Raw genomic sequence first — 19099 nt, forward strand, 5'->3', positions numbered from 1 at the left:
GCCTGTAGATACTTGAATCCATCTCTAGCACTAATGCAACTTCAGTAGTGGATAATGTGTGGTCATCCAGATGTTACTGGATTGCCATTTCCAAGATCCATCATTTAGGTAAGCCAGTTAGAGCTGATGGGAGCTTCAGTCTAACAGCATCAGAATTTGTTTTGTTTTTTTAAAGTAAACCCCAACAGACGCTTTTAATTTGTAGTTTTTTGTGGGTTTTTTGGGCTATGTGGCCATGTTCTAGAAGAGTTTCTTCCTGACGCTTCACCAACATCTGTGGCTGGCATCTTCAGAAAAATTTTAATTTGTGCCTGAGAGAAGGCAGAGGCCAGAAGGGCAGTTTCCAGACTCTTCGAACCATCCTTCTCCATCGCCATGGAGGGAAAGAAAAGGGAGGTGGCTGTGGAGGAATTTGGATCAAGTCAGAATGACCAGATGTCTTCCTTTCCCAGGACACACCCTCCATTTCAGCCTTCTGTCCAGGAGGAATTCCAAAATGTCCTCCATTTTGAGTAGGATTAAGAAGCATCAATTTACATTTATATGAATGTCCTTGCTTTTCTTTGGTCATGTCCACCATTGTTTGTGGAATGTTCTCCATTTTACACTACCTTGTCCTCTTTTACAGTTAGGATAGGGTGACCAGATGTCCTCCTTTTCCAGGACATGTCCTACCACATTCCAACTTTGTCCAGAAGGAATACCAAAATGTCCTCCATTTTTTGAAGTATGACTAAGAAGCATAAATTTATATTTGTTTTTAGCTTTTCTTTGACCAGGACATTTGGTCACTGTCTGTGGCTAGAACATCTGTCATCACAGGGTAACCAGACCTCCTCCTTTTCCAGGATTCATCCAACATTTTGACCTTCTGTCCAAGTGAAATTCCAAAACTTTCTTGACTTGAAGCATGACTAGAAAGCATGAATTTATATTTCAAAAGCTTTTATTGTTGTGTCACATCCTCTATTTTTCTTGAATACCCTCCATTTTGCAGTGAGGACATGCGGTCACCCTGGATTTACCTAAGTGTTGACTCACTAGATTTAGTGGATTTAGTGCAGAGTGACCAGATGTCCTCCTTTTCCAGGACACATCCTACATTTCCACCATCTGTCCCAGGAGGAATTTCCAAAATGTCTTCCATACTTTGGAGCATGTCGAAGAAGCATGAATTTATATTTCTTGGAGTGTTTTGAACTTTTCTTAGGTTAGGTCCATTGTTATTGCCTGACCTCCATTTTGCAGTTAGGACAACCTGGATTTTCCTTAGTTGTTGACTCGCTAGTCAACCATGGATTTGGTGCAGCATGACCAGACTTTGCTTCTCCTTTTCCAGGACATGTCCTACAATAGTGGTCCCCAAACTCTGCTCTTTCAGGGATTTTGGACTTCAGCTCCCAGAATCCCAGACTATTGGCCAACATGGCTGAAACTTCTGGGAGCTGAAGTCCAAAATCTTTTAAAGGGCACAGTTTGGGGACCACTGTGCCTACAACATGTGTCCACCTCCTGTCTCAGGAGGAATTCCCAAAACTTCTTTCATCCTTTGGAGCATGGCTGAGAAGCATGAATTTACATTCCTAGGAGTGTCTTGAGCTTTTCTTGGGTCAGATTCTCAATTTTTTTGGGCTGCCCCCCATTTTGTAAGTAGGACCCCCTGGATTTACCTAAGGGTTGACTCACTAGTCAACCATGGACTTAGTGCAGGGTGACCATAGACTTTGGTTCTCCTTTTCCAGGACCTGCCCTACAACATTTCCACCTTCTGGAAAGCATGGGTTCACATGTAGTGCCTTGAGCTTTTCTTGGGTCAGGGGCCTCCATTTTCTTTTTCTTGGAGTGAGGACCCCTGGGCTGGCCCACTTGGGGGTCTCTTCTCCCTCCATTTGGGGCTGGTTCCCTCAGCCAGGGCTAGTCCTTTTGTCCTCAGCCGCTGCTGCTGCTGCTTCAGGAGAGGAAGGCGGGAAAGAGGAGGGAGGGAGGCAGGGTTGGTCTCCCCCTCCCCCCAAAAACCAGTCCCCCCTTTTTGGGTCTCTCTCTTGCCAGCTGGGCGCGTGACGTCAGGGGAAGGTGGTGGGTCCCCATGTGACCAGACAAAGGGAAGAAGGAGCCAGAGCCAGGCGGAGGAGGAGGAGAGCAGCAGCAGCAGCCTGCGCGGGAGACTGAGCGGGGCGCCGGGATTCGAACCCACAGCATCTAGCCAGGCAAGACCCTGGGGAGCCAAAGAGCCCGGGTTACGGAGGGAGGGAGGGAAGGCCACCCCTTGGCCAAAAGGAAAAGCCCCCAAAAGACTCCTAGGAAGGCAAAGCCGTGCTCCTTATTAGTCAGGACCTTCGGGGGGCAATCCCTCCTGGGGAGGAGGGCGAAGCGGAGGACGTGTCCGGGAAAAGGAGGACCCCCCAGCCTTGGCCCTCCTTTATGCTTTCTTCTTCTTCAGCTGCCCTCCTGGTCCCTCCTTGTGTGTCTTTTTCAAGTCCTTTCCGATTTTGGGTCGATGCTGCATCCACACTGGAGAGATAACCCGGTTTGGCACCGCTTGAACTGCCCTGGCTCAAGGCTATGGAATTCTCAGAGTTGGAGTTTGTTGTTTGTTCGAAACCAGCAAACTCCAGCTCCCAGAACAACCTCACAACAAACTCCAACTCCCAGAATTCCATAGCCTTGAGACAGGGCAGTTCAAGCGGTGCCAAAGCGAGTTATTTCTCCCAAGATGCTTCTGCTTGAAGGACCCTTAACGCTGCCTTCTCTAAGAAAAGCTGGAGGGGAAGAGGAAGCCAGGCTTTGGTCCTCCTTTTCCAGGACATGACTCACATTGCAGCCTTCTCTCCAGCAGGAATTTCCAAACTTTCTGCCCAGAAGGAATCCCAAAAAGTCAGGGCATGACCAAAGAAAAGTTCACAACCCTCCCAGAAATGTAAAATCATGCTTCTTAGCCACATTCCTCACAGAACACAGCTAAGAAGCATGGACTTCCATTGGAGTTTATCACACTGGGGTTAATTTTGGAATTAAAGAGAGATTAAAGGGCATTTAAAGCATCCCACAAATAAAGTGAAAAGGGCAAGCAATTGCACAAATGCTTATCACATGCAAATGTGCACATAAAGTGATATCAGAAATGCATTGTCACTAAAATCCTGAAAGTAAAAAGATGTGTGTTAATGCTTCTTTGTGACCACTTTCATGGTGGGTTTTGTGCGACATCATGTGAAATTGTTTTGTGTAATTATGCAATCTTTCCAGGATATTCACAGGATAAACTCCCAATCTCCTTTGTGTGATAAATACCCGTGAGTGTTTATAACTTTTCTTTGGTCATGTCCTACTTTTTTCTTGAATGCTCTACGTTCTATGGTGCCTGGTCCTCCTTTGTGGTTAGGACATCCTGGGAGGAGGTTCTCTCTTTGGGTCCCTTTCTGCCACCATGTACCGATCACTTAGGATCCAGATCTTATATGTTTTCTCACCTGCAGCTGCAAGGGACTATTGCTTCTATGTCCTGAGTACCAGTTTGCTGGCAGGCACCATCTGGCACCACATCCATAAAATCTGAGGAAGTAGGTTCAAGCATACAAACTTTCATCTTTCCGTTAGTCTCAAAGGTGCTGCAAGTTCCCTTTGCGTACATCTGTAGAAAAGCACCTACATGGCACTTCCTATCAGTTGCTCCCAGAGACCAGTAGAGACACACAGTGCATAGGCATGCATGCAATGAAAAGGACTAGTGGGAAATCCACTGCTTAATTGCACTGTGAATGCTACATAAAGTGAATTAAAGAGTATTGAGTGAGTTAATCTTTCTCAAGTGAACTTCAGTACATAGTCTGAGTGTCTTTTAGCAAACTTTCTTTCGTTTGACATGGCTCTTGGAAACAATGCACCTGGGCACTTCGGCTGAACTCTAATCTGGGGATTTTTAGACTGGAGTTGTATGTCGATATTGTGTAAATTCCTGATCATTGTAGGGGTCTGCAGTGGATGACCTTCAAATCACTTCCAGCCCTTGCAATTCTAAGGCAATTGAACATACGGATTTTGCAGGCAGAGTAGTGACTGAAGTGGTATGTGCAGAGAAGAAAAATATCAATTGTTTTATAGCAGTGGCAGCGCAGTAGTTCTCATCTGTTCTCCTGTTGCTTGAAGTGGAGCTGGAGAGCAAAGGGACCCTCTCTCAGCCCGGGACTCCCCAATCTGGGCATTTTCAGACTAGAGAATGCATACAAGTGCAAAATGAGGAGCTTCACTGTGGTCAAAAGCTGCTGCTTTTGGATATGCTCCAGCCTGGAGAAGAATGGGAGAAGGGAGATATTTCTCACCATGGCTGGTTCCAGGAAGGAAATGTCCCCAGGAAACTAGGACACTTTGTCTTGCAATACACACACACACACAAACCCATGCATATACAAACTAGGTGTTCTTATTATGAGAGGGGAAGTAGGTGGTGGGTCTTTGTAACCTCTTTTCATTAATTTATTACAGACAAGACTCAGAAGCCTTCTTAACAAGGTCTTTCCCCCCAGAGCCCAGCAGGTTTTCTCTACCAAGCCTTGACCCCAGTTTGTCTAATGCTGAGTCTTTATCCAAACCTCTGTTACTCTAACAAGGAAGATGCATAGTTGCTTCCTGTGGAGTGAGTATTCCTCTTCTATGATGGTCTCCACATTCATAGCCTCAAATGAAAGCTCTTGGCAAGACTTTCTCTCACAAGCCACCTCTCTCACACACGCACAGCCTCCACACAATTAAAGGTCCTGGTCTGTGGCCAGAGTACATCTTAAAACATCTGAAGTCTAAAACCGGAAGAAATTGTATATTTAAGTAAAGATGTAAAATGTCTAGAAATTAGGAAGCCATGGGGGACCACTCCCCTAAGAAAATGTTGAAAATATTTTAAAAATGCAATATTAGAAGCCTTTACAGATTAAAAGCAACATTCTTCCTTCAGGAACATTAAAAATGTGTAACACATAATTTGATTTGGCATAAAATTATCATGCTTGGTATGTTAAAATTATGCTTTATTTTAAAAAACCATTAAAATAAATTTACTTCTTTAACATTTTCATATTTTATTTTTAATGTATTTTTTTACTTACAAATGAAACGACAAAATCCTGAACTATAATGAGCGTCTGAAGTGTAAGCTAACAAGGCCAATGCGATTTTAGGCTGCATCAATAGAAGTATAGTGTCTAGATCAAGGGAAGTAATAGTGCCACTATATTCTGCTCTGGTCAGGCCCTACGTGGAATATTGTGTCCAGTTCTGGGTGCCACAATTCAAAAAGGACATTGAGAAACTGGAGTGTGTCCAAAGGAGGGCGACTAAAATGGTGAAAGGTCTGGAAACCTTGCCCTATGAGGAACAACTCAGGGAGCTGGGGATGTTTAGCCTGGAGAAGAGAAGGTTGGTGATATGATAGCCCTGTTTAAATATTTGAAAGGATGTCATATTGAGGAGGGAGCAAGCTTGTTTTCTGCTGCTCCAGAGACTAGGACCCGGAGCAATGGATGCAAGCTGCAGGAAAAGAGATTCCACCTCAACATTAGGAGGAATTTCCTGACAGTAAGGGCTGTTTGACAGTGGAACACACTTCCTAGGAGTTTAGTGGAGTCTCCCTCCTTGGAGGTACTTCAAACGGAGGCTGGATGGCCATCTTTCGGGGATGCTTTGATCTGGATTTCCTGCATGGCAGGGGGTTGGACTGGATGGCCCTTGCGCTCTCTTCCAACTCTATGATTCTATGATTCTATGATTTGATAAATTAAAAAAAAAACAGTAAGAAGAGAGGAAATCATCAATTTTGGTTTTAAAAAAGGAACATTTTCTCTGCTCTGGTCCTCTATAGTGTCAAGCAAACATAAACCACTCATTCCCATCAAATATATTGTTCTTATGCTTGTTGTTACCCACCTCGATCCAATACAGGGAGAGGCGGGATACAAATAATAATAATAATAATAACAATAATAGTTGTTATTATATATGGAGAAAGAGAAACCATAACCCAGGAACTGAGGTGATCTGTATATCAGTTGCTGTATATCAATGCTTCAGGCTGTCTGATGGAGGAAACTGGCTACCCCGCCCCACCTAGTGTGCCAGGCCATGGTTACATCCACTGTTTCTTTCTTTGCTGAAAACTTGCTATGGGCTGGCAGGTGATAGCTGACCCACTGGCATTGGTCTATGAAAAGCCATGTTGTGTTCAGTGGTAAATTATCTAACATTAAAGTATCTGCTGCATAGGTTTTAGAAATAACGAAGGGAGAATAAATATATGAATACCTTGTCTTAAGCATTTCATTTATAATTCTCAAAATATCTACAATCCTCCCTTTCATTTCCCCCCCCCCCAGAAAAATAAGATTGGGGGATGGGGGAAACTATTTTTTCTAAAGTTTTCTGTGTATTCCTCATCCCCAAGACTTAAAATCTCTACATTTAAAGCTGTTGACATAAGTTTAGCAACTTTAAATGTGTTATTTTTGTGATATGTTTTTCCTTTGTTCGCCTAAGATTAAAAAAAAAAACTTCATTACAAACTGATATAGTATAAGGTGTTTAGGAGGGTTATTTAAGACCCTTTAGGACAGGCTGGGAATCACATAGCCCTCTGGAGTCAGCTCTCAGACTTCTTCCCCATTGCCAATGCTATCTGGGACCTGCAGTCCAAAAAGTATCTGGAAGGCTGCATGACTCCTATTTTGGCTTTATGTCCTTCTCTTAGCAGATACTTTTCAACCTGCAACCATTTTGCAATTCAGACTACTTAATTTGAGGCTACATGCTGTCAACTTCTGACTCTGTTTCTAACTCTGATATTATTTTTCTTGTGGGCCTTCAAGTCATTTCTTTGTCAGCTGGGCCTGACCATGAAATCTGTACATCAGATAGTCCTCCTTCCTGGCATGTCTAAATGCAGTGCAAACCTCTGCCAAGAGTGGCCTTGTCCACACACAGTCCACAGTCCAGTAGATGTTTGCAGTGTAGGTGGAAACTCCAGGACAGATGGTAATAAGCACATGCGACATTGGGTCTAGTCAACACAGCTCTGTTCTTGTGTTGCTGTGCTTGGGTCACCATTGCTTGAATTGTCCTCATAAGAAGATGAAATGTGGTGACTTTAAAATGCAAGACAAGAATCTTTGGTGGCAACATGTTTGTAAGCCCTGACCAACAATAATATCCTTTATCTCTATGTCCTTTGTCTCTCTCTGGTTCTCCACACAAGTTTTTCTATGATGATAATAATATCAGTCTATTCTTTGTGTCTCCCTATGCTGTGGTATGTCAAAATTTGCTTGTAAGGGAGGTGTTTGGATTCCTCTGTTCCCTTATCAGTTGTCCTTGGGAAAGCACTGAAGATAGAGCACCCTCCCTCCATAACTGTCATCTTTCAGCTGGTGAGGGAGAGAATAGGCTGGCTCAGTTCCACCAGGTCTAGCCTTGGTCCAGGCCTCAGAGGGAGAGAAGAATACTGGACCTGATTCCCTCCCCCCCTCACCATTCCCTTCTCCTTTTGTGTTGTGTCTTTTAGATTGTAAGCCTGAGGGCAGGGAACCGTCTATTATCCCCTCTGTTGTAAACCGCTCGGATTCCCAGTGATTGGGCGGTATATAAATAAAACCTATTATTATTATTATTATTATTATTATTATTATTAATCCAGGCTATGATAGGTCAGTGCTCTACTGACCAAAGGGATGTGTCAGGAGCTATGATATTTACTAAATTCTTCAGGCAATTCTTCAACTAGATACAAATAACCCCCCAAGAGTTCAGTCCACCTTATAGAGATCAAAAGTTTCTTTTTGCACCCCAAATCCTTTTAACTGGTCACCCTTCAGCACTATATTCCTCTTTAATTGGCTCTACTACTTGAGTAGAGATAAATTTTTACTCTGTTTTGTGTCCTGTCTACAATTGTGAGAGTCTCATGGAGTACAGCCTTTTCTTGTAAAGAGTCAGCGGTGCTGATTCAAGAGAGACAAATGTTTGAGAAAGTTACTGTTTTTGAGCTGCAGCTCCTACACTGGCTGGAGTATTCTGGGAGTTGTAGACCAAAAAAGTAACTTTTCCAAGCTTGGTGCATTCAGTGGGATTAACTCCTAGGTAAATCTGTTTAGGAGTGCAGATTGAGCTACTTTTTGCTCCTTTTCTAGATCAGTGGTTCCAGTGGTAAATGAGGTGGGGAGGGGGGTTATCAGGAGGTGACCTTGTAGAATCTGACTGGAAACTGGAGGAGAAGGCGGCGGCGGCGGCAGAGAGGGCTGAGAATAAAGGGTGGCAGGAGACACAGAAGACACAGAAGGCAGAATCTGAGGTGTGTGCCAGGAGGCAGCCTGAGGGAAGAGAGGTGTGAAGACGAGTGGGGTGGAGGAGGGAGGTGCAAGAACAGTGCATGTTGTTGCAACTACATTTGGCTCATGAAACCGGAGGAGGTTGATAACTTCAGGAGGAAATGTGGAGAGGTGGCCAGTTTCTATGGATTTTAGTAAGGAGGGGGAAAGGTGGGGCAAAGATGAGAGGGCAAAAAAGAGAGCCAAAAGGAAAATAGGTAGGAGAGGGAGGCATGAGGGTTCTCTTGAAAAGGGGCAGGGAATAAATGCTAGACAGGGAGGCTGTTGCAATAAGGTAAAATGTACATTCTGCTACCCCTGGATATGTCATTCAGAATCAGTGTAGTTCCAAATACTATTCTTTTTTCTTTCTTTTTAATTTTTTTTTTATTTTATTACTCATATTTGAAGTTGTCATTCAAGGATGTTGGAGACTTTTAAAAGGTATTGTATACATCCTTTGCTTCTGAAATGGTGTCCTGAAAACATTTCTGTGTTGTCCTGCTCACCCACATATCCTTGTGTAAGGAGGTGTTCTGTGTCGACATGAAAATGAGTTATATGTCTTTTGTATACTCCTACAGGACCTTGCATGGCATTCTGCACTTGCTGACAATTGTTGCTGAAATATTTTGTAAGCGATCTAAGTCTTTTCATTCCCATCTACATAGAGAGATCTTGTAGCACCTTTGAGACTAACTGAAAGAAAGAAATTGGCAGCATGAACTTTCGTAGACTTCAGTCTACTTCCTCAGATGCATTCCCATCTACTGACATTCTTGAATTTCATGTGACTTGATAAATCTGACCTGTGTCTAACTGATGCAGACAATCCTATCATCATTTGTATGCAAGCAAGAACTATTTTCTCACAATATTCCAACCTTCTTTATCTTATTAGATGAAGAGCTAATGAAGTATGAAACAAATATATTGCAACAGGTGCCTTCTAAACAAATGACAGCTGAAATCTAATGTGAAAACTGTGACTCTTCTTGTGAGCTGAATTTGTGAACCCCTCAATTGAATATCAAGGAGATTTGGAGTCATAGGGAAAACTTGTCTTTGATTCACTTCCATTGTTGTGGATACCAACTACAGTGGGCCTTTGTTATCTGCTGGGGTTTGGTTCCAGGACCTCCTGTGGATACCATAATCCATGGATGCTCGAATACCCATTATATAAAATGTCATAGTAAAATGGTATTCCTTATATAAAATGCCAAAATAAAGGTCTCCTTTTTGAAATATAAATATAGATATAGAATATTTTCAAGCTGTGAATGGTTGAATCTGTGGATAAAGAATCTGTGGATATGAAGGGCCAACTGTACTTTGTATTAATAGAGGCACTGGTTCAAATTCCTTCTTGGCCATGACAATTACTATACTTAGCTTAGATGGTTCTAGTGGTGATGAATGAGGCAGAAGTTTTATACTCTTATAAGTTTCATGTGGATTGTTAACTTGCCTATAGAAGGATATGTGGTTGGTTTTCTCTAGCTTGGCACTCCCTAGGTGTGTTACACAGCAGGTCCCATTATAGAAGTGGCCATCTTGGCTGGGGATGGTGGGAAATATTGTCCTAGACATCTAAAGCGCATCAGGTTGGAGAAGGCTGGCATAGCAAATAGGACAGCTCATCTTGTGGAGGTTTGAAAAAGCTCTTTTGGACTCACTTGGTGATCCAGGGCTGTGCGTTGCGTACAATACCTCTGCTTTCTGTTCTTTTTTTCTGTCTTCCATTCTCCAGCCTCTATGCAGCAGTAGAAGTAGCAGTGATTCAAATTAGTTTGGTATAATAAGATGGTATCAGAAGAGGGGAAGGATCAGCTTCCTCCATGAAGGAGGTGGATCAGCTTGCCAGAAAGATCTTGCCATCCTGAAAGAGTTTGAAAGACAGGTTAACAATAGTTATATCCTGCAACTGATACAGCTTGCTTCCAAGACAAAGAAAAATCAGGAATATATTGATAATAGTAGAAGAAATTTTGTTTATTTTGAGAGATCTGTTTTTTTCCTCCAGCAGTGTGGGACCATCCCACAATATGTGTAGTGCCACTGAGGAGAACATCATCTTTTCTCCCTATCTGAGGTAATAGACAGGCTGTTTGATTCCTGCAAGGACTACATTTCAGAGGGGTGGGTGGGTGAGATAGGATCATTTCTCATCCCTTGCAAGGAGATGTGTATATTTAGCCAAACACTACTGTCTTAAACTGGCAACCAAATAATATGCAGCTTTATTCCTTCTGTGTTTTAAACGCACTTACTCCCAGGAAAGCAGGCATAAGGTTACAGCCACACACAAAAAATTGTACTGTCAGCATGGACTGTTTTTTGTGTGCAGAATGACATATGTGGTCCAGAAGAGGCAGTAGAGTATCTTAATCTCCTAGTGCAGACAACTGGTTTAGAAGTGACACCTGGAGCAGATCTCTCTTGGCAAAGAAAAGAGTCAAGGGAAAATTAAAGGGCCCCTCATTATTGTGTTTGGCACCTACAGTCCCATTCCAACATCACCCAGAGGTTTTCCATGGACTTGTTCCAAGGTTACTCAAATCCTTGGCAATCCTAACTGTTGCCAAAGTATGTCTTTACTTTCAGCTACAGCTCAGCATGTGTAGCCTGTGAGGCAAAAGAACTAACAGGAATGAGGTATGCTTCAAGACCTGAATACGCTTTAAGTTAAATGTGACAGGAGTGTATAATGAGTCATCAAGGGATCCAGGGAGAACTGCTCACTGAAAATATTACAGCTTTGCAAGGACGGAGGTGGCAAAATGCCCCATATGTTAGATTCATTTTAATAAATTTCTCACTTGGGATTGTTTAACTATGCCAGTCTCCATGCTTTACTTCTTTTCCCTATCTTTTCTTCTGAATACAGTAGAAACCTTGATAGGTAATGCTTTGTTTTCTCATTAATTTCTGTTTCTTAGATTGTACGCCATAGGCAGGTTTACTCTTTTATATTTGTTGTTTTTATGTACAGTGCTGTGCAAATCTACAGTGCTATATAAATAAATAAATAAATAAATAAATAATAACAACAACATGTGGAACTTTATCTCATAAATAAAGAGATAATTTGATTGCAGGAATTAAAAGGGGAGATGAAGGAGGAAAGAAAATAAAAATGGAAAGGACATTGTTGTTGTTGTTGCTGCTGCTGTGGTGGTGGTGGTGGTGATGTATCTTCCAGTCATTTCTGACTTATGGCTACCCTACATGGTAATTTCTAATGGGTCCTGGTGATGTTCCATGATATGGTGAGTTGTGCCCATTTCAGAAGAGTTCATGAAAGCTCTAAGCTGATCTCTCAACCTTACTTGAATTCCCACTCTCTCGAGAAGTAGGAAAATAACTCATTCTCATGTAACTGATCAGGACAGTAAACATTATGTAGAATGAAGAGCTGAAGATGACTCCCCTGAAATAAGCCTTCAATTGAGTGGTGGAGCATCAATCAAACTCTTCATACCCTACAAAATTCTGGAATGTCTACATCTTTGCGTAAAAATTTACACCTATGATGATCTGTTGCATGGACGTTTCCTGCCTATGCAAAATACTTGCTTCCTTCTAAAGGCTCTTACCTTACTAGAGCCTGCATTTATATACAGCTGTTTCAAAAATACCACCTACAACATTTTGTTTATTTTGAGTGTAGTGGAGTCTCCTTCCTTGGAGGTCTTTAACAGAGGCTGGATGGGCATCTGTCGGGAATGCTATGATTGAGAGTTCTTGCATAGCAGGGGGTTGGACTGGATGGCCCTTGTGGTCTCTTCCAACTCTACAATTCTAGGATTCTATGAACATGGTGAACAGATTCTTGTGCTACCTATCTTACTTCTTAATTGCCCTGCTGGACAGCATGCATTCCACAGACAAATATATTTGAGTGCAAAAAAGATTGGTCTAGCCATTTGTTTTTTAGCAGCAGAGAAGGGGCCGAGCATCCTGATCTTGGGTGGCTCCGCCCACTTGGCTCCTGGTAGGCAGGTAGGAATAGGGAAAACAAAGGACATGACCGGGGCCCTGGCCCCCCGCCCCTGTGGGCGGAGCCGCCCAGGAGACCCCAGTCTTCTTCCTGCCTCGCACCTGGTAGGACGCTTTTCAGCACATCTCCAGATTCTCACATCGCTAGCTCCCTGGACTCGCCTGGCTCCCTTCCCCTTTTTTCCTTTCATTCTCCCTCCTTTCTTCCCACTCTCTTCCCTTTAAAAAAAAAAAAAAAAAAGGGCCACACCTCCCCTATCTGCTGTCTTTGCCTTGCCGCCTTCCCTCTCTCCCCCCACCCTTGAGAGGCATGGATGCCGACAGGGAGGCCAGAGCCACAGGAGAGCTCGCTTCCACCTTGCCCGGGCCAGCCCCGGCTTTGCCGGCTGCTCGCCGAGCGGCTTCCCCAGCGGCGCCCCTGGAAGTGGAAGCGCGCCCGCAGCGGCCGGAGGAGGCCCTCACTTCCGCTGCAGGCATAGGGGACTCCCAGACGACCCAAGGGTGGTCTGAAGAGGGAGACCCCTCATCCAACAACACCGGCGAGGAGGATGTAAGTAACTCCCCCCCGCCGCCACAGTTGAGGAGATGGCTCAGGGCCTTCCTGGACCAGGAAGCCCCCTCCTCCACCAGACCAACCCAGGGAGGGAGCGAGGGCGCCGGTCCGCGCGCTCGCGAGCCCACCACAGCGGCTTGGGGAGCCGCTGCATTCCCGGGGGGCGGGCCCCTGCTCATGTGGCCAGGGCCCATGTTCCCTCAGCCCTTCTTCCCCGGTGACTCATTCCCGGTGGGGTGGGGGATGGCCTCGGGCTTTCCTCAGGCCAGCGCCGGCCAGGGTCCCCATGGCGCGCGCCATCTTGGATCGCCAATGCTCCACCCACTTCCGGGCGACCCGGAAGTACCCAAGCGGCACCACGCGGCCGCTCATGGGCGCCGCCATCTTGGCCATGCGGCCAGCCATGGGCGCCGCCATCTTGCCCGCAACGGGGACAGGACCCAGAATCACCTCACTCGTGCGGCACCAGGACTGAGCGTTGCCGCGGCGACAAGGTCAAACCCCGGGAGAAGGGGGGAGGGCCTCACCTACTCCATCCATCCCCAGGCCACAGGTCAGATCGGGGAGGGTCAGGGACGCAAGGTGTCCAGAAAAAGGGGGCTCCCGGCCGGGGACGAGCAATCCCCTGACCAGACCTCCCCCTTAACTCACGCAGAGACCTTCGATTCAAGGTCAGAGGACGAGAGGGTTTCAGGCTCCTCTTCTGAATCGGAGTGCTCATACCTCCCTCCTGCCAAGCGCTCCCGGCACGACAGGGCTTCTAGCCTCAAGCGCCCTCGGGCTCCACTGTCCTCCGAGGACGAAATATCGGAGGAGACTCACAATGTCTCAGCCTCTGAGGCAGAGGAGGGCGAGCTGTCCCATGATGAGGGGGATCCCAAATCAGACCGCCAATTGTCCTCGCGTTTGTTCAAGCAAGAGGACTATATTCCACTTATAAAAAAGACAATCAAAACTTTAGGCCTGTCCGCTCCCTCAGACCTGGCCACCCCCTCCCCTGATTCGGACCTCCCTAAAATGAGCGAGGATTTATTCCCAGTGCCGGTCTCCTCAGTCCAGCAGATCCCTTGTCCACTTAACATCATGCAGATCATTAGAGAGGAGTGGTCAAAGCCTGCCTCTGCCAAGTCCAATCACGGCATCACCCGCAAGTACTATGTACTGCAGCCAGCCGTCATGGATAGGCTCAGGGTCCCATCCGTGGATGCCCCTGTGTCGGCTCTCGTCTCATCAGCAGTTTTCAGTAGGGATGGGGAAGACACCCTCAGGAACCCAGAGGACCGTAGGGCCGAGGGGGCACTCAAAAAGGCTCACGAGGCCTTATCCATTGCCATGAGGGCTGCGACCACTGTATCAATGGTAATGCGAGCCAGTCTCCAGTGGTCCCGTCAACTCCTAGACCTCCTACCTGACCCGGACACCAAGGTTAAACAGACCATTAACAAAATTGCCAGAGCGGCAGCCTTCGCAGCCGATGGCACCCTTGATACCATCCAACAGTGTGCCAGAGCCCAGGCAGCGGCCGTGGCAGTCCGCAGGCAGTTCTGGCTCAAGAGCTGGAACGTCGATTCCAAATCCAAACAGAACCTGGCTTTTACTCCTTTTCTGGGGTCCAAGTTGTTTGGAGAGTCCTTAGAGCCCGTGCTAATAGAGGGCAAGGACAAGAAAAAAGCCCTTCCCACCTCCAAAAAAAGGGATGACAAAAAGCCATACAAGAACCGCTCTTCCTTTCGTTCCTCCCATTCCCCCTACCCTTCTTCCTCCAATTCCTTTCGAGCCAGGGAGTCCAGACCCAACAGGTCAAGTTGGGGAGATTCAAGGTCCAACAAGCAGTCAAAGCCCTCCTTCACCCCCAAGGAAGGAATGGGATCCAAACAACCCCGCAAAAATAATCCCCAATGACGGCGCTCCCCCAGTAGGGGGCAGGCTGCAGGGGTTCAGCCACATCTGGGAGACATCTACCTCAGACAAATGGGTCTTGGATACCATTCGTCAGGGCTACAGGATAATATTCCACCATACGCCCCCAGACAAGTTCATTCCGTCTCCCAGATCAACCGACCCCAGCAAACACCACCTCCTGCTGGAGGCCATCAAGCGCCTGCTGGACATCAGGGCCATCGAACCTGTTCCAAGACAGGAGAGGGGGCTAGGTTGCTATTCTACCTTCTTCCTTGTCCCAAAGAAAAACGGATCCTGGAGAGCCATTTTAAACCTCAGAGGTGTCAACCGGTTTGTCCTAAAGAAAAGGTTCAGGATGGAGACGCTCAGGTCCATCCTAGAGGGCCTCCAACCGGGAGACTTTCTTTCTTCACTGGACCTTCAAGATGCTTATTTGCATATTTTGATCCACCCTTCCTCGCGAAGATTCCTCAGGTTCAAATATGGCAAGCGCCATTACCAATACAGGGCTCTCCCCTTTGGACTAGCATCTTCCCCCAGGGTGTTTACCAAAATCATGGTGGCACTGGTTGCCAGGTGGAGAACCCAGCGGTTACACGTCTATCCCTACCTCGACGACCTTCTAATCCGGTCACCCTCCAGACGACAGGGAAATCAAGACGTCGCTTACGTTATCAGGTCACTCCACGACCACGGTTTCCTCCTCAACCTGGAAAAGAGCTCGCTGACCCCAAGTCAACAAATCCACCACCTGGGAGCCATAATAGACACCCAGGCGGGGACGGTGTGCCTGCCCCCGGACCGGATACGATCCATTCAGGAGGCCATATCAAAAGCCCTGTCCTCCAGGCGCCCCAGTCTCCAGCTCTTGGCGCACCTCCAGGGTCTTATGATAGCAGCTATCCAGTGCCTCCCGTGGGCGAGATTCCATTCCAGACCTCTGCAATGGCTCCTTCTACCACACCAGCGGTCCATTGCCCTCAAGAGACACAGGACGATACAGCTCTCCAGCGAAGCAAGGGAGTCGTTTCGCTGGTGGATGTCAGACTCAATCCACCAAGGCCGCCTAATTTGGAGACCCCCGAGTGTCCAAGTCACGACGGATGCCAGCCTCCGGGGATGGGGGGCGGTTTGCGGAACACAACTGGCCCAGGGCAGATGGAGCCCGGAGGAGTTGACACACAGCATCAACTGGCTGGAGCTCAGGGCAATTCGCTTCGCTCTCCTCGCCTTCAGTCAAATGGTCCGTCAGAGGTCAGTCCTGATCAGAACCGACAACACCACAGCCAAGGCCCATGTCAACCGACAGGGGGGAACCAGATCCAGGTCCCTGATGGTCGAGGCTCAATCCCTTCTATCATGGGCAGAGTCCAACCTCATAGCCTTGGAGGCAGAACACCTTCAAGGATCCCTAAACTCAAAAGCCGACTGGCTGAGCAGAACAGACATAGATCAGGGAGAGTGGAGCCTTCATCCGCAGATCTTCCAGACCATCGTCGACAGGCTTGGCCAACCCGTGTTGGACCTGTTCGCCTCCCCCGCCAATGCCAAGACGCCCAGGTTTCTCTCCAGGTTTCAAGTGGAGGGAGCCGAGGGAATGGACGCCCTAAACTATCCCTGGCCACCGGGTCTCCTCTATGCGTTTCCCCCGACCCCGCTGCTCACAAAACTCCTAGCCAGGATACGCAGGTCCAGCGCGCAGGTTATCCTGGTGGCTCCAGCTTGGCCGCGGCGACCCTGGTTCTCAGAGATCCTCGCCATGGCGTCTCAGGGCTTCGCCCTTCCTCTCAGGACAGACCTTCTCTCACAAGGACAGATCCATCACCCAGACCCGGCCTGGCTACGGCTTCACGCCTGGAAATTGAACGCCAAATGTTAAATAGTTATGGATACTCCCCAGAGGTGGTCGACTCCATCCTCGCATCGAGACGCCAGTCCACAAATAGGATCTACGAATACACCTTCAGGACATTCAGAAGGTGGTGCAGGCGCAATAACAAAGACTTCATCAACGTTTCCGTTCCGACGGTGCTCCAGTTCCTTCAAGATGGGGTTCTACAGGGCCTTCGGCCCAACACCATCAAGAGACAACTGCCAGCCATCACTTCCATCCTGCCCCATAAGGCGGCGGCCAGGATATCCCAACACCCCCATGTCCGTAGACTGCTAAAAGGGGTTGCCAACAAGGCGCCTCCGACCAAACATAGGTTCCCGTCATGGGACCTCCACCAGGTTCTAAAGGCCTTGACTGTCTCTCCGTTTGAGCCACTGAGGGAAGTACCCCTCAAGTTCCTAACCCTCAAGACGCTGATGCTAACAGCGTTAACTTCGGCAAGGCGTGTGTCGGAGATCGGCGCCCTCTCCGTCCGCAAAGAACTGCTAGTTATCAGGCCAGACTCTGTTCTTCTGAGACCGGATCCAACCTTTATCCCTAAGGTTAACTCCATCTTCCACACCTCCCAAGACATCGTCCTCCCGTCCTTCTGCCCTAGGCCCTCAAATGACCTGGAAAGGTGTTGGCATACCCTAGATGTTCGTAGAGCCATAAAAGTCTACCTCAAGAGAACGGCCTCATTTAGAAAGTCTGAGGCACTTTTCGTTTCCTTTCGGCCTAACTCTAAGGGCAAAAAAAGTGTCTGTGTCTACCTTGGCGAGGTGGATCAAACAGGGCATAGTTCAGTGCTATAGGTCTCTAAAGCTACAACCGCCGGGAGACATCACCGCCCACTCGACGAGGAGTGCGGCTACTTCTGCGGCCCTGTCCACCAATGCTCCACTGGCTGAGATTTGCAGGGCGGCCACCTGGAAGTCCCCGTCTACCTTCACCAGACATTATAAGCTCGACCTCTTCCAATCGGCAGAGGCGGCCTTTGGCCGGAGGGTTTTGCAACAGGTGGTGTCAGATCCGCCCTCTGCGCCAGTTAGCCCTCCCTAGTATCTGGTCTGCTTTTCTAAATCCCAAGATCAGGATGCTCGGCCCCTTCTCTGCTGCTAAATGGAACGTTGGACTTACCTGAAAGACGTCCCTTTACAGCAGAGAAGGTCCGAGTATCCTCCCCACCCTTTTTCTGCCTACTGGCGCGGGTGAGCGGGATATAGTTTATTCTCTAGACCACAATTTTTCCTCTAGGGTGTTTCGGCTTCAAATCGACTGGGGTCTCCTGGGCGGCTCCGCCCGCAGGGGCGGGGGGCCAGGGCCCCGGTCATGTCCTTTGTTTTCCCTATTCCTACCTGCCTACCAGGAGCCAAGTGGGCGGAGCCACCCAAGATCAGGATACTCGGACCTTCTCTGCTGTAAAGGGACGTCTTTCAGGTAAGTCCAACGTTCCATTTTCTTTCCCTCATGATTTCATTTGTATCCCAGTTTGTATGCTGAACATGTATCTTGGGCATGATCTTAATTTAATGGATAAATGCACTACCAGAGCTTAGGAAATGTTATTTTTTTGGACTTCTTGACTCTGAAAGCCAGTATGGCCAGTGATCGTCCAGGATGGGGACTATGGGGAGTTTTAGGGTGATAAATTCTGCCTCCAGAGATCTCACAGGTCAGGCATCTTTTTGAGAATAATCACTGCAGAAGGGTCAGATAGTTGAATTGAGAGAGAATGGCAGACAACAGGCCAAAGCCAGTAAGAGCAGGAGACCTATGACATTGGTCACAATAAGTACATAGGTCAGAATATCATACCAGGAGCAACAGCTTTTTTGCTGTGTCTTGGTTGAAAAAGGAGAGATTCAAGGTATGAATGATAAATTATCTTGTTTGTGGAGAAAAGGATGTTCCAGGCCAGAGGAAATGGAACTTTTAATAGACAGTGGACTGTATACGGTGGCATGAAAAAATGATAAAATCAAAACAAAGGGAAAAACTGGTTACAACAGTGATGATGTTGAACTTAGCAACATGAATGTATAGGCTAGGTTAAAGGGCTGTTCCTTGCATTCCTAAACCATGGTCTATGAAGCAAGTGCCCTGGCTAATCAATCTCGCTCTTCCTTCATCTTATATGTCAGCTTTCAATGTGTTGATTCTAACTTGCATTGAGGCAAAGTTCCCTGTTTTGTCCGAATTGGGAAATTCTGGTTTAATGTGAGTTAAGAAACCAGGGTAAAAATTCAAGATTTGAACTGATCCTGTCTTATTATCCTGGCTTCTTTACAGATGTTAAATCACACTTGTCTGATTTATCAGTATTGGGGCACTTAGATTTAATTCAAGTCATGATCATCTGTGTTGTGGAGTAAGTGTGCAAAGGCAAGGTTGATAAAGAAGCACATAGGCATGAAGGTCACA

General features: G+C 46.9%; 1 protein-coding gene across 1 annotated transcript in view; it reads left to right on the forward strand.

The window, feature by feature from the left end:
- The first annotated feature begins 2072 nt into the window (after positions 1-2072).
- The window catches only part of MDK (midkine), a 30132-nt gene continuing 13105 nt past the window's right edge, over positions 2073-19099 (forward strand). The window contains exon 1 of the mRNA XM_042480889.1: positions 2073-2207. The gene's annotated coding sequence lies outside the window, so the exon portion shown is untranslated. The remainder of the gene's footprint in view (positions 2208-19099) is intronic.

The sequence above is a fragment of the Sceloporus undulatus genome, chromosome 1 (genome assembly GCF_019175285.1).
Source record: "Sceloporus undulatus isolate JIND9_A2432 ecotype Alabama chromosome 1, SceUnd_v1.1, whole genome shotgun sequence".
NCBI classification, from domain to species: Eukaryota; Metazoa; Chordata; class Lepidosauria; order Squamata; family Phrynosomatidae; genus Sceloporus; species Sceloporus undulatus.